Source organism: Falco cherrug, chromosome Z (assembly GCF_023634085.1).
Source record: "Falco cherrug isolate bFalChe1 chromosome Z, bFalChe1.pri, whole genome shotgun sequence".
Classification (NCBI taxonomy): domain Eukaryota; kingdom Metazoa; phylum Chordata; class Aves; order Falconiformes; family Falconidae; genus Falco; species Falco cherrug.
The window spans coordinates 28,553,403-28,566,599 of record NC_073720.1 but is presented as its reverse complement, the minus strand read 5'-3'; the positions used below and the strand labels follow the sequence as shown (position 1 = coordinate 28,566,599).

General features: G+C 38.4%; 1 protein-coding gene across 6 annotated transcripts in view; it reads right to left on the bottom strand.

The window, feature by feature from the left end:
- ZNF366 (zinc finger protein 366) overlaps positions 1 to 5,761 on the bottom strand; it is a 38,472-nt gene extending 32,711 nt beyond the window's left edge. The window contains exons 1-3 of one of the 6 annotated variants that reach the window (XM_027807511.2): positions 5,614 to 5,750; positions 4,363 to 4,689; positions 2,264 to 3,431 (exon numbers count right to left, since the gene is read on the bottom strand). The gene's annotated coding sequence lies outside the window, so the exon portion shown is untranslated. Of the gene's footprint in view, positions 1 to 2,263; positions 3,432 to 4,362; positions 4,690 to 5,613 lie in introns of all 6 variants that reach the window. The other 5 variants (XM_027807512.2, XM_027807510.2, XM_027807513.2 and 2 more) reach the window with 5 other exon arrangements.
- Positions 5,762 to 13,197: the final 7,436 nt, after the last annotated feature.

The following is a 13,197-nucleotide window of genomic DNA, read 5'->3' as shown; positions in this document are numbered from 1 at the left end:
GTTTTGGACAATACAAAACACTCTTCATAGCCTCAGAAACCTGCATTGGGGAACCAACCCAGTGTAGGCTGGTGCCTACCAGCTGGGTTTAGAAACTGATGGATGCTCTAAACACCCCTTTCCTTTTCACCTCCTGGTGCTGTTTTCATTGCAGATATATTCTAAATCCTTTTAAGAAAAAATAGAGGGGTACAAAAATATCTTTCTACCAGAAGTACTGTATGAAAGACACTCCCCTTTCAAATAATTTTTATCTGAAGTTGAAACACTGAACAGAAACACTACTTGCTTTAGAAAGCACCTCAGAGAGAGGACTAAACCTCAAATAGCAGCTATATACCAATGTATTCTTCCTGGATATCTTTAGAGTAGATATATGTAAGTTTGGTTTAAATCTAGTGATTTGGGTGTTGGTAACAGCACATACTTTTTCGCATTTATGAAGTCATTAGTAGCTGACCCAGCATAGAGCCCTCCATAAAACAAAGTCTTTCGTCCCTGCAAGAAGAGTCCAACAGTTACATTGCAACCCTAACCAGAGAAGACTAAAGCATAAGTGGCGTTTGCACAGTCAGGAACAGCAACAAACCAGTGAAAAGAAAGACTGGAAGTCATCTTGTCCCTCCCAGTCAACACACATGTGGCTTATCAGAGGGCCTGGTGTCAGAATAAGCTGCTCCCCAAGAAGGGGCAAAGCCATATGCTCCCTTTCCAGAGCTGCCACACCTGCTTCTCCACGTTGGAAACACCACCCTGCAGAATTCTTTCCATGTGGAGAAGTTAGGTGGTTTCTGTTCTTCATCAGGCTTCCAGACAGAGGACTTCGTGGGTAATGCCTGCTTGCTATGCATTAGCGTTCCTTGTAGGACAGCATCATCAAAGAACAACAGCTAAAAATGTATGACCCTTCTTACAGCCTTGCTTTCAATTTCAAATCAGTTGTGCCTTTCTCCAATTCATTAGCAAAAAGTGATATTACCAATGTATGAGACTCAGTTAATCTTGTAGCTTTTTATAATGAAATGAACCTTCAGACTGAATGAACATTTGTATTTTTCAGTGTTCTCTGAATTCTGGTGCTACTAATGAGCATAAGCAGCTGGAAAATTGAGTGTTTCCAGGTTTACTTTTTGTGAATATTGGCAGGGAGAAAATAGGTTTTCAGGAAACACACCTTTTATCCTATTTCTTCTTTTAAATCACATGAATTCATGGATATCCACAAAGTAGAGGGAAAATGTGACAGTGTTTTAGCTTTTCTAGTAGAAGAGGGAGGGAAGAGAAAGCAAGAATGCTATTTTTTTCATCCTTCATCCAAATAATTAATGTGTCTTCCTAACATACAGAGCAGGAAATAAGGAGTGACAGTAAAAAAAAAAGAAAAATATTCACATCATTTCTTCCCTTAACTTTCAGATCATGAAAATATTTTCTTTTAATACAAGATCATTTAGCTTCCAGTGACATGAGAAGTTTTTACAATACATTACACATTGTTGATTTAGAAGGAAAATGCTGAGTTTTGCTTATCAGGATCAGGGTAACATTAGTATAAAGCCATTTGTTTTACAAAAGCAAGTCACAAAGGTATTAAGTTTGGAAGGAACTAAAACAAAGACTAAATAATATTTTTTATTGGATCATTAGTATTTTAGAAGCCAGGCAAGAAGAACTAGTCCTTGCCAGATAGATATGAAGAAAAATCAGACATCCAGCATGCAGTTCAATATGTGTTTTAAATAGCCAGTAAGTGTTAACTTAGGCCTCTTCGTTGAATGAAAATCTGAATATCATCCATAAAATTCCACTGCATTTTAACAGCAACGGAGAGCTCCAGTCTCAGTTTCAGAATATCAGCTTTTCATCAGAAAGAAAATAATTCCAAGTCACCTTTTTTCCATATTTGTTTCTTTTTGAAGGCTTCACATTATTTGTCTCTCTATAATTCTTCCTTCTGCAATATGACATTCCTTCTTTTTCAGTGGTCTGGGATGGTAAACTAGAACGGGGAAAACTAGTGCATTTACAAAGAAAATGCTCCTTTGGTTTTAACAAGTGGTCTATTTTTGAAAATAGGTTGGGGTGTAAAATCAGTCCAGCAAATGAATGAATAATTTTACAACTATTTGTAGCAGTCGACACAGCATTTGTAAGGTCTGTTTGAAGAAGCAGTTTGTTTCTTTGGATCAAGAACATACATTAGTGCTCAGAAGCTATGTATCGTTTCTTATCAACTAACAAGAAGCTGCTTTTCCTTACATACCTTTGCCTGACTTGTGTCCTTAAACCACGGTCACAGAAAAATCCTGTTGCCTAATGCAGCCTGTATTGCTTTTGTTCCTCATGGTGGTATGCTGCTGACATCTCTGGCTGAATGGAGTGGTCCTTTCAGAAATCAGTCTTTCTGCATCATCAAGGCTTTGCAATATCAAAGATTGAAAACAATGTAAATGCTATCTGGGGTAATCCATACTCTTCTGCCTCTGTACATGAGGCTTGTCTTGGGTTGCTACAATGATTCATCCCCCTGTGCTTCTCCCATTCTAAAGCCTGCACATATATCTGGCACTACCAGAAACGGCACCTAAAAGGTATGCCAACATGTTCATCGGTGAGATAGATGCACATTGTGCCTCTGAGTCCACCAGTATCTGCTCTACATTCAGATATTCGTAAGGCAAGGCTCTTATTAATGTGCTTGTTTGAAAGAATGCAAAAAACAATTAAAAACTCCTTAAAATCCAAAGATTCAAATTATCTCCTGGTCAAAAATCCATATTAAAAATGCAAAATGTTACTAGGGAGGTAATTCAGTGCTACTATTCTACATCCAAAACTCATGTTCTCAACAGTTTCCACCATTAAAGAAGCTGATCCTAAAAATAAAAAGGCAATTGACACTTGCAGAAAGATTTCTATCAGTTTCTGGTTTTTAAATCAGACCTGTTAACTTGGGATTTCCATGGGCTGCAACTTATTTTTGGAACATCTTTGCCAGTATTAGTGTAGTTTTCATTTTGTTTTTTAGAACAAAAGCAAAATCTCTGTGTCTTCTTTTTCATTATAATTGAGAACAAATCAAATGGAAATAATGGCTTTAATTCTCTAGGTAAACATAGACACTGACGGTCTACTTATGTATGCTATATACATAAATATGGCTTTTAGCAATAGAAGCAATAAGACTGTAAGGAAAATAAACAGAGCCTCTCTCTTTTCAGTCTTGGTTCATTGCTTCAAATTTAGAGGGGTTTTTTATAACATTGAGGTGAATAACTGAAAATTCATTTCACAAATATTTAATTTGTGCCATAAGCTGGTAGTAGATCTGCACTCAACGCAGCTTCAGTCTATAACCTTCTCTGCTTGTAAATATCTCAGCATGTGGGATAAGGATAACACATCAGCCAAAACTCTCCTCTTCATGACACCTTGAGGAAGATATTAGTTGTGTTACAAATTACCATTATACTAAATCATGTTACAGTTATCCCAGCAATGAATTATACAATGTGAAAACAAATAAACTGAAAATTATTTTAAAGATGTATTATTTGAAAGAAAAGTAAATCTAATAGGTGAAATCTAAGAATGAAGTTCAAAATTCAAGTTCTATTTTTTACTGTCAAATTATTAAGCATTCCATTAAAAATGCTGTTTCTGTGTGATCATTACTGGGGAAACAGTATGTACTACTTTTGGTCACTTACTATGAGTTTGAACACACATATTCCTTTTTATGTATTTCAGACAATCTCCCAGAGAAATAATTTGTCATATATGTGGTCCATATCAAGAATATATTCATGTTTAGTATCTTGAGAAATAAAATATGTACCTAAAGGCTGGAACTGGCTCTTACCTACATGGTAGACTGAACTTCTGAGCTATCCAAATCAAAACTCACAAGTGATTGCAATCCAGACTACCACTCTGCAGCTGGAGCAAAATACCACAACAGAGTTTATCTACTTTTTTTTTAATGTTTGGGAGACTCCTCTGCTTCTCACTTGAAGTAAAAAGTGGTTTTCCAGTTGTCTGACATGTAGCTGTCAAAATAGCTGTCCAAATAGCTGTCCAAATAATCTATTCAATTTGAGTCAGTATTTAGTCACATAAAACATAAAACACCGTATCCTGAGCGAAAATGTGGCAAGTGGTTTTCAGGGCAACACCTGGCATTTACTTGCTATTAGCAGAGGATCATTTGTCGCTTAAATATAACCAGATAAACCTAATAATTGGTACCAAACTGGACAGAGCTGCAACATAAAGCTACAGAGTTCAAGAAACAAGTTATTTCCACCTCCCTTTAGCAGAATCCATCCACTGCTGCTAAAGTGAAGGGAATCTACAACTTACCCAGAAATCAGGCTGACTTTGGGGTAGATCACTCCTTCCTACGCAAAAACTTGCAGAAAGACACCAGGTTGAGGGGGGAGAAAATCCTTTCCACTGTTTGGCTCAGCAAGGGGTGGGAGCAGCGGGTTGTCCCGGCATGGAAGCACAGGCAGGTGCCCCAGTGGGAGCGGGAGCAGGGCAGCTGGAGCTGCCTGACGGCCCTCCACCATGCCTGCCCAGCATGTGGAGCCAATCTGTCTGGGCTGCAGGCGTCCCGCAGAGGACCCTGCACTTCAGAGAGCTGCAGCTTGAAGAAACACTGCACCAGAAGATGACCAAGCTCTCCTTCTGCAGGGAAATGGACACCTGTCCTGATTCCTTCCCCCACCTCTGCATTCTGCTTTTATAAAAGTGTGGCGCGGAGGGGAGAGGGGGACTTTTCTCTTGCAATATTTGTAATATACTCTTGCATTCAGTCACTCATTCTACATGCCAGTTCTGACTGTTCTGATGGATTTTATGCCCAACATGAAAAATACTGTCGATATCTGCAACAATACAAGCAACAAACGAACATTTGGGTCCATCCCATTTCTGATGCTGGTCATCAGCCTCAGTGTTGTTATATACTACACAACATGTACTTTTCTTTTTTTTTTTTTTTTTTTTTTCAAGTGAGAACCTGGAACTGTCTTACCATGTCTTAAATGTCACTTACCCTAGACGAATCATACACAGAGGTGAGTACAGATAAACATGTATAATCATAAACACAAGATGGTTAGAAGGAAAAAAAAAAGTCCTAGTAATTATTCGCCCACTATAGCACAGGTTGGTGGGTTGGAGCAGACTTCACTAGTGGCAGATGATATATGAAATGCATCAATTTGCATATGACACGGCTTCTGTCTTTGTTTCAGAAATGACCCAGTGAATCTTGCTGAAACGTTCAGGATAAAGCTAGTGAAGCCTGTAACAAGATTCTGGTAGCAGAAGCCATATATGCAAAATTCACAGCAGATTATGTTATGAATATTATCAGCCTCACTGGAAAATACTTTCTTGTCTACGTTGGTAAAAGCGTAGGCTATTATCACCAGTCTCTAAAACCCAGACTACAGGTATCTATAGCTTAAATATACTGCTTGTCAATGCATATGGTTATCTTTCTACCAGTTAAATGTGTATCTGATTAATGCCTTTTCTTAATACAAAAGCATATATATTGCACTTCTAAAGAGTTAACCATAAAAGCATTTTCACTTAACTTACCAGTTGCTGAAGCTGGAAGGAGTCTTGCCCTAAACTCTCTACCTGCTCTCATGTTGGTAATCTCTGTCTCTCCCTCTCTCTCCCTCCCCCTGTGCAGAGATTGCAGTAAACTTAGAAAACTAGCAGGGACAGTGTTTCAAATGACTTAAGAAAGAGAACAGGAACAATCATTTCGTTCTCTTTTTTTTCAGATGAGTACAGTACCTTCAGAAAGAAGGAAGGAAGGGAGGGGAGAGGAAGTCAACAACCCTTTGCTTTCCTGCAAGAAAATAAGGAAACAGCAGATAACAATCTCGTTTTCTCTCAAACAAAATGTTTGGAAAAATAAATATATCCAAACCAAAAGGAATTCCTTAAGTATTATATCTGCATTATTGGCTTCATAAAACCTACTTTACAGCTTGCTATGTGCAACTACATGAAATGCATTTCTGAAGTAGTGTAGGAATAAGACACCCATATCTTATCAGAAAAATTAGCCATAAGCTTGCACAGATAATGCAGGATTTTTCTCTAGAGAAGGAGCAGTCACAGATGTATACACATATCTTGTTTCCACAGTGATATAGGTACAAAACTTCCTAAGACACCTCTTTACTATGAACACAAGAAAATAAGACACTGGATATTTATAGAATGCTTGAAATAAAAAGGGGGATGGAAGGGTTCACAAAAATTATGAGGATCATGGCTTAATATTGGAGTTGCAGTAACAAGTAATTTATCTTGAAGAATTGCATTATAGAAGGCATCCTGATTTATCCAAACAAAACCAATGTGCTATGTTCTAGAACAGATTTTATACTTTATTTTGTTTCTTTCTTTCCCCAGTAAACATATTTTGACAACCAGATAATGGCCAGCTGGCTGGAGTTATACTTGGGATAGGTTTAGTCCATTGTGCTTCACTGAGTTTTTGTTTGCTTATGCATTTTCCCCTAACTTTATCTATCATCTGAAGACCACTTATAGTGGCTAGATGCTCCCCTTCTTTTTCCCCACTGATTTTTTTTCATTCTAGTATTCTTGCCAGTTAACACTTTCGCACTGTTGCTCAGGCTGAATTTTCAGCTAGCCTTGTAATGTGGTACTGAAGATGGGGCTGCTTATTGATGAGCAATTCAGGGTTGACTTCTGAGAGAGACATAAAATGAAAAGACATTTCAGATAGCCCTCTTTCATAAACTGTGCATCCAAACTTCGTTCTGGGAGCAATAGCTAGATTAATGCTGCTGAAATAAATTGAATTATTGCTGTAAATCCAGTGTTAATGGGAGGATGAGATGGTATGGTATCCCTAAAGATTTTACTTTTTTTAATTGTACAATAATGAGAATTGATAAGCTGCAACCTAACATAGGAAGTAGCTCTTCAGCACCTGTGTTCGTTCATGCAGTTCCTGGTGCTATTTCCAGAAGACATCTAGCAATTTTTTGGCTGGAGAGAATTTTATTTTAATATTCAGAAAGTTAAAGCTTCAATAATGGACATCAGTAGCTGACAGACCTGTGCAGGTGTTACAAGTGATCAACATCACCAGTGTTTCCTGGAATGGGTGAGAGCTTAACAGGAGGGTGAATTTTAAAAGCAAAATAATGTAATGCACTTAGGGTATGTACTGCAAATGTAGACCTTGATAGTCCCTTGGGAATGGAAGCCCTAATCAAACAGAGCTCTAGTGCATACCAAGCACAAAAGAAGTGGAGGCATGGGAAGCCACTAAATTAATGTGTTGTCCCGTGAGGTCAGTCTAATAACTCAAAAAATCTTGTTCTGTTTTGAAATTGTTTATCAAGATCTTAAAGATGGCAGCAGCTTCCAGGCTTTTAAAATTTGGTTTATTTATTTATTTGCCAGGCATGCAAGGTTAATGAGACCCTGAAGACTGCCATTACATAGCATTTTGTTTCTCTGCACTGGGAACACATTGCAGAGGTTTAGTTGAAAAACTATATGACCAAGTTAGGATCATTCTTACGTAAGTCACTGAGAGTATGCGTTAGTCTGTATCCCTCTGTGAAGGACTTAATTGTCACAGATACCCGTACTTCTTCAAATAGCAGGTTTTCCCTTCTTGAAAATTGTAAAGCTAAAAGGTTGGCCGCAAACATCTACATACCGTTGTCCACAGGTTATAACACTTTGCTATTCTGATTGAAGGAGACTGTGAAAGCTCCTACTTCAGCCATGAAAGCGGCACATGTAAGCTCTTTGCTAATCCTACCTCAGGTCCCATTGCCAGCAGCCTTTCCACCACCCAGGTGCTTCGGGCTTACTTAGTTGCCCCATGCAGGGCCAGGTAAAGTAATCTTGCTTCCCAGTGTGCAGTCACTGTAGCACTTGACTTGCTCTGACTTCTGCCAGTTTCTCCCAACTGCTGCCAGAAAAGCATAACCTAAGGAAGAAGAGGCACTGAAACTGATTTTCATGCCAGAAAAATTCCTTGCAAGGTCATTGCCTGTGCAAGGCCGAAATCATTGGTATCTAAAGTTAAACAAAACAAGTCACAACAGAAGGCTGTTTATATTTACCCAAGTTTTAAGGGACAAGCTCATCTATTTTTCAGGACATATTTCTGAAAGAAGAGTTAGCCTTTTTTTTTTTTTTAACCTTTTCTCACTGTGCTGTTACAAAAATGAAGCCACTGATACAAATTCAGAAAGGTACAGTAACAGCCTCAATGCAGGTAAGTGAACAACTTCAAGTGTAAGTGCTTTCCAGGTCCTGTACACAGTCACTTGTAAGGAGTGGCTAGAAAAAAAAATAAAATCTTGTGGTCATGCTCAGGGTAAGTCTTGAGGACCAAGAAGATTCCTCTAGTACCAGTCTATGATCAGACTAGATCTTCAACCAGAGTGATAACTACAATGTTAAGGCCTTGGTTTCTCTCTCTTTTTTTTTTTTTTTTTCATTTTTTTAACTCCAGAAGGAAATAAATTGTGTTTCACAGGCTCTTTCCAATGACAGCAGGGATGATTTCCTATATGTTCAAAATAAGAATGAAATAAACAAGTTCAGCAGGCTAAAAATAATTTGAGCCTCTATCCAGCATAGCTAGAAAAGAACATAGAGGTAACTGCAGCAGCAATAGTATTCCACTTCATTTTGGGAAAATGAGACCAGATGCAAAACCCAGAGACATTTACTGGTTTGCTTCATTGCTTTAAGACAATAACCATATATATCTGAACTGTCTGTGAAAAATAAGATTAATATGTTCCTTCTGGCCTACAGAATACCTGTGGCATTTTAGCTGAGTAAAAATAATAGGCTTCTCACTTAGCAACAAAAAACCTGAAGGACACCTAATTGTTTTCCATAAGTCACTCTCTGCTATGCTTTCCTGGTTGCTTTTCTGCATTGCATGTTTACCGCAGACTGTTCAGGAATGAGCTGGCAGAATGCTAATGGGACTAGAGACAAGCAGAGCTGAGCCTAAAGGGCTCTTCTGCACTGCAATGTGTGGGGAATGCGGCTCTAGTTACCGATATTCGATATTTGGTTATGTGTTGCAATTTGTTGTATTGCTGTGCATTAAGCCTGCATACATTGTTACACGATAATATATCTCCAGGGTTGTTGTTTGTTTTTTTATTATTATTTTATTTTTGCAGTCATACTATATGTATTACATTTCATTTCTCAGATTAGAAAACGTTAGCATATTAGAAAATATTCCAAAGATTTTACAGTACCACCTGCTTTTCACAATCATCGTGTGATTAAAGTGTTCTCACAACTATGTGCTTGTACAGCTAGATTTACTACTCTGTCATCTGCATATTTTTTACTTTTTGAGTCAGGTAATATCACTACTTTAATGAACTATTAGCAGTTACAGACTATATCCTTCGGACCAGCCACATTTGTCAATTGTTTGGGGCAGAGAAAAGTGGAAATCTGTATTAAAGAGAGGAGCTTTCCTGGCAATAAATATCTTATTATAATTTAAAGTGGCCTTTATAACTTATCATGGGCCAAACTCATTTCTGGTAAATGACATTGGCTGCAGTCATTTAAAGACAGGCTTTTCCTGTACCCTGTATGTAACCATCACAACTACCTTTATTAAAACAATACCATCAAAAGCTATTTTAAAATAAGATGGTATGATTAAGAGGATGTGTTTTCATCTTTTAACATACGTAAAGTTATGTGAGTAGGATTGTGAGCCCTATTCAGGTCAGAGGTGGACAAGAACTTGGCTTTGGTCAGTAACTTTGAATTTGGTGTCATGTTTGAAGATCTGTAACATGTGGAAGGTTGCCAAAGTATCCACCAAGTTTTTTGGTGGTTTCTCAAAGCTGGCTATTTGACAGCAGTAAAGGCTGCAGTTTTATGTCTACTTAGACTGGGAAACTAATCCAGCACTACTTCTGGTCTTTCTTGGTAATCTTACTTAATTGCAAGTACTCATGTACTCTAATGTCTACTGTGTACTTTAGCACCTGAAATTACTTAACATGTTCACAGGCTTAGGCTGAGCATCTAATGCTGTAAAATGTGTCACTCTTCAGAAAATACCAGGAAAAGGCATATTTGCATATCCTTCCCTGTGCAGTGATGTTTCTTACTTTGTTAGCTCTGATAATATGACAGTATTTCTTCTGGAAACTCATCTTTCAAGATGGGTTTGAAATTTATATGAATTTATCTAGTTTTTGTGATCAGTCTGTAATTGCAGTAATTTTCATTTTAATTGTTTTAGTCACTTAGCTAATGTAGTGTCTGTCTTATATGAAGTAGATAGTGGTAAATAATTTTTGAGATACACTTTTGTCCTTTAGTTTGTAATATTTTTCCAGAGTATCCAACAGTTGTGCTACAATTGAAGTGTTGTAGGCATATAAAAAAGACCCTTTCTGGAAGCAAAATATAGTGAAAACCTACCACCACTGCTACCAAGTATTGCCCCTCTGATTTATAGCTGATAGGCTGTAAAGCCAAGAAAACTCTTGGGAAATCAGTATTCCACACCTGTGGGAAGGATAATAAAATTGTCTCTAAACCTTTTGCAAACTTTTGGTGCTTTAGAGAAAGAAAGAGAGAGAGAAAAAGAAAGAAAGGAAGAAAGAAAGAAAAAGAGGAAAAGAAAAAATGAATCTGTGTATTTCTTTTGGGTTGGGGTTTGGGGATGTTTATTTATTTTGAGTTTGGGCCTTGATTTTCTTGTAATTGTGGGTTTGTTTTGTACCTTGACACTTGGGAAATACTAGGCAAAGCACACACGGTACTCTTGTAGTCCTCATTCATTTGCTGCTCTTACCAGCTGCTGTAAGGCTTCTCCATAACTGGAGGTAATTGTATTAGGTCACAAGCGTATTAAAGGCTACAGCCAGTAGTCAGACAATGTAAAATAATTCACTGCCTGTGACAGAGCATATGGATTGACACATGAGCTCAAAGGAGTTATCAACAAATAAAAAGTGAGTGTTAAGACATCTAGCCAAGAATAATGAGGGGGAAAGAAAAGCAGAGCTCTTAGGTCTGTTATATTTCCTCTGTTTTTTAAAATGTTTAAATGGGGTTTGGTTTTCATCCTTTTTTATTATTATTTATACAAAACACTTTTTCTAAGACTGCTGTTGTTTTGTAGAAAAGCCTTTGGTTATAACTTAAAGCACAGGGGGAAAAAAAACATTTACAGAAAAAACTTCAGACTACACTAGAAGTCTTGCCACTGGGATTTCTTCAGCTGTACATGTTCCTTTTGCTCACCAGGACTGTTCACTTCAGTTCATACACCAAACCCATACCCTGATACACCACTGCAGACAGCCATTTTGTATATCCATAATGCCAGAATATCCCTTCTAAGAATTTATGACTCAGTAGACAGTGTTGCATGGTTCCTGGTTATTTCAGGAGAAGCTGTCTGTTTGTGTTGTGTGACTGACAACAGTGTTATCTTGTTGGGCAGTTTTAGTTATTTTTTAAAGTCTGTTGAGATTTTTGACCAGCAACACTTGGTCCTAGACAACAGTCATTGAAAAGGAGGATGGAACAGATGTGGGGCAGAGCTGAAGACTGAAGCTACGGAACAGGTATTGTCTCTGGGCTGTTAGACTTGCATGACTGTGTGTTGAATTTTCTGCAGGTTTTTTGTCTTTGTCAAGCATGGACTTGAAATGCTGGATGCTTTCTCCTGCTGCTTGAGGTAGAGCATTGGAAATAGACTGGAGCTAGAAGCACTGGTGGGATGGATGCATTCAAATAAACTAGCAGGAGTTTGGTACAAGCACCAAAGGAGGTAAAAGCCTGTGTTGTTAACAGGCCAAGAACTCTTCTAGTTTCAATCTGTTCTCTGAAAACCCACAGAGCAGCAGAGTGACACAGAGAGCATCGATGCATATGAGCTTGGAACACTGATCACACAATTAACACATGAATAGCAGGTGGCTTTTCCAACAGTCATTTATCAAGGAACAAAGAAAGCTGTGGGTACAAGAAGTCTCATGCATACCTTTCCCATCGCACATAATTTGACTATAAGCCAACCACTTTATCTCACAAATATGGCAGCCTAGGTGAACCTTTGAGCTCTCCCCGCTAGGCAGTGTGGCTGCATGGCAGTGGTCTCCCCTTGAGCTGGGACGCCTCTCAAGGTTTCTCCTCATTGCTGAGAGACCTTTTTACCAACAGATCTGTAGCAAGCAACCAATATTGTGCATTACCTTGCAGTATGGTAATATTGATTAGTGACTTGGTAACTTCAGTTTTGTCTTTGTAACTTCAGTTAGTGCCTTGGTAACTTTGATTTGTTACTTGATAACTTTGGTTTGTATATTGGTAGACTGGAATCATTGTTCAAATGATGGTGCTGTACAATAGCGTGAACCTTGTCAGTGAACTTCATTAAGTCACACCTTTATAACATCATATCAAAAGCACTTTTGCTAATGCTTTTGACAGTGGTCCTTTAAGTGATCTAAATAACTGATTTGCAACTGTTCATAGTGACCACCTGCGCACTGTTTGCAGCTTTTTGCTGTCTCCTTCCAAGAAGGAATCCTTCCTAAAAGCTGCTGTTAGGTCCAATTACTTTATGCTGTTTGAAGTCTCCTAACTTCATAGGACTGGTTCTTCCTTTCCCACTAATGTATATCACAACTGGTCCCTTTTCACAGGGGTGCGTTAGACACTAAAGTATTAGTGGTACTGTGTGGTTTCCTTCTCACCGGACTGTCCCTTTGGGAGATTTTCTCAGTCTAGAACACTGTCAGACCTAGACAACAACATCTGATCATAATTCCTTTTCTTGTGGTTGGTGGGGTTTTTCTGGTGCGACTGAGGCCTCAGATCAAGAGAAAATAAAATTCTCTGGCTGTATAAGTTCTCTACCCTCCACCCTCAGCTGCGTGGGCTGCTCCCCAGGCCCTGCCCCGCTCTGCCTATATTGCTTTTCTGTTTAGGAGTGAGACCCATCTACACAACGGTGAAGTGATCCCAGACACACAGTCTGGACAGAAACCGCCACAACCTCCAGTAGATGCCATCTTGGGGAAAGCTACCTAGAAGATGAACAGTCAGTCTATATACAGCATTGTCGTTTCTGGTTTGTCATAACGTGTCTGACAATGAATA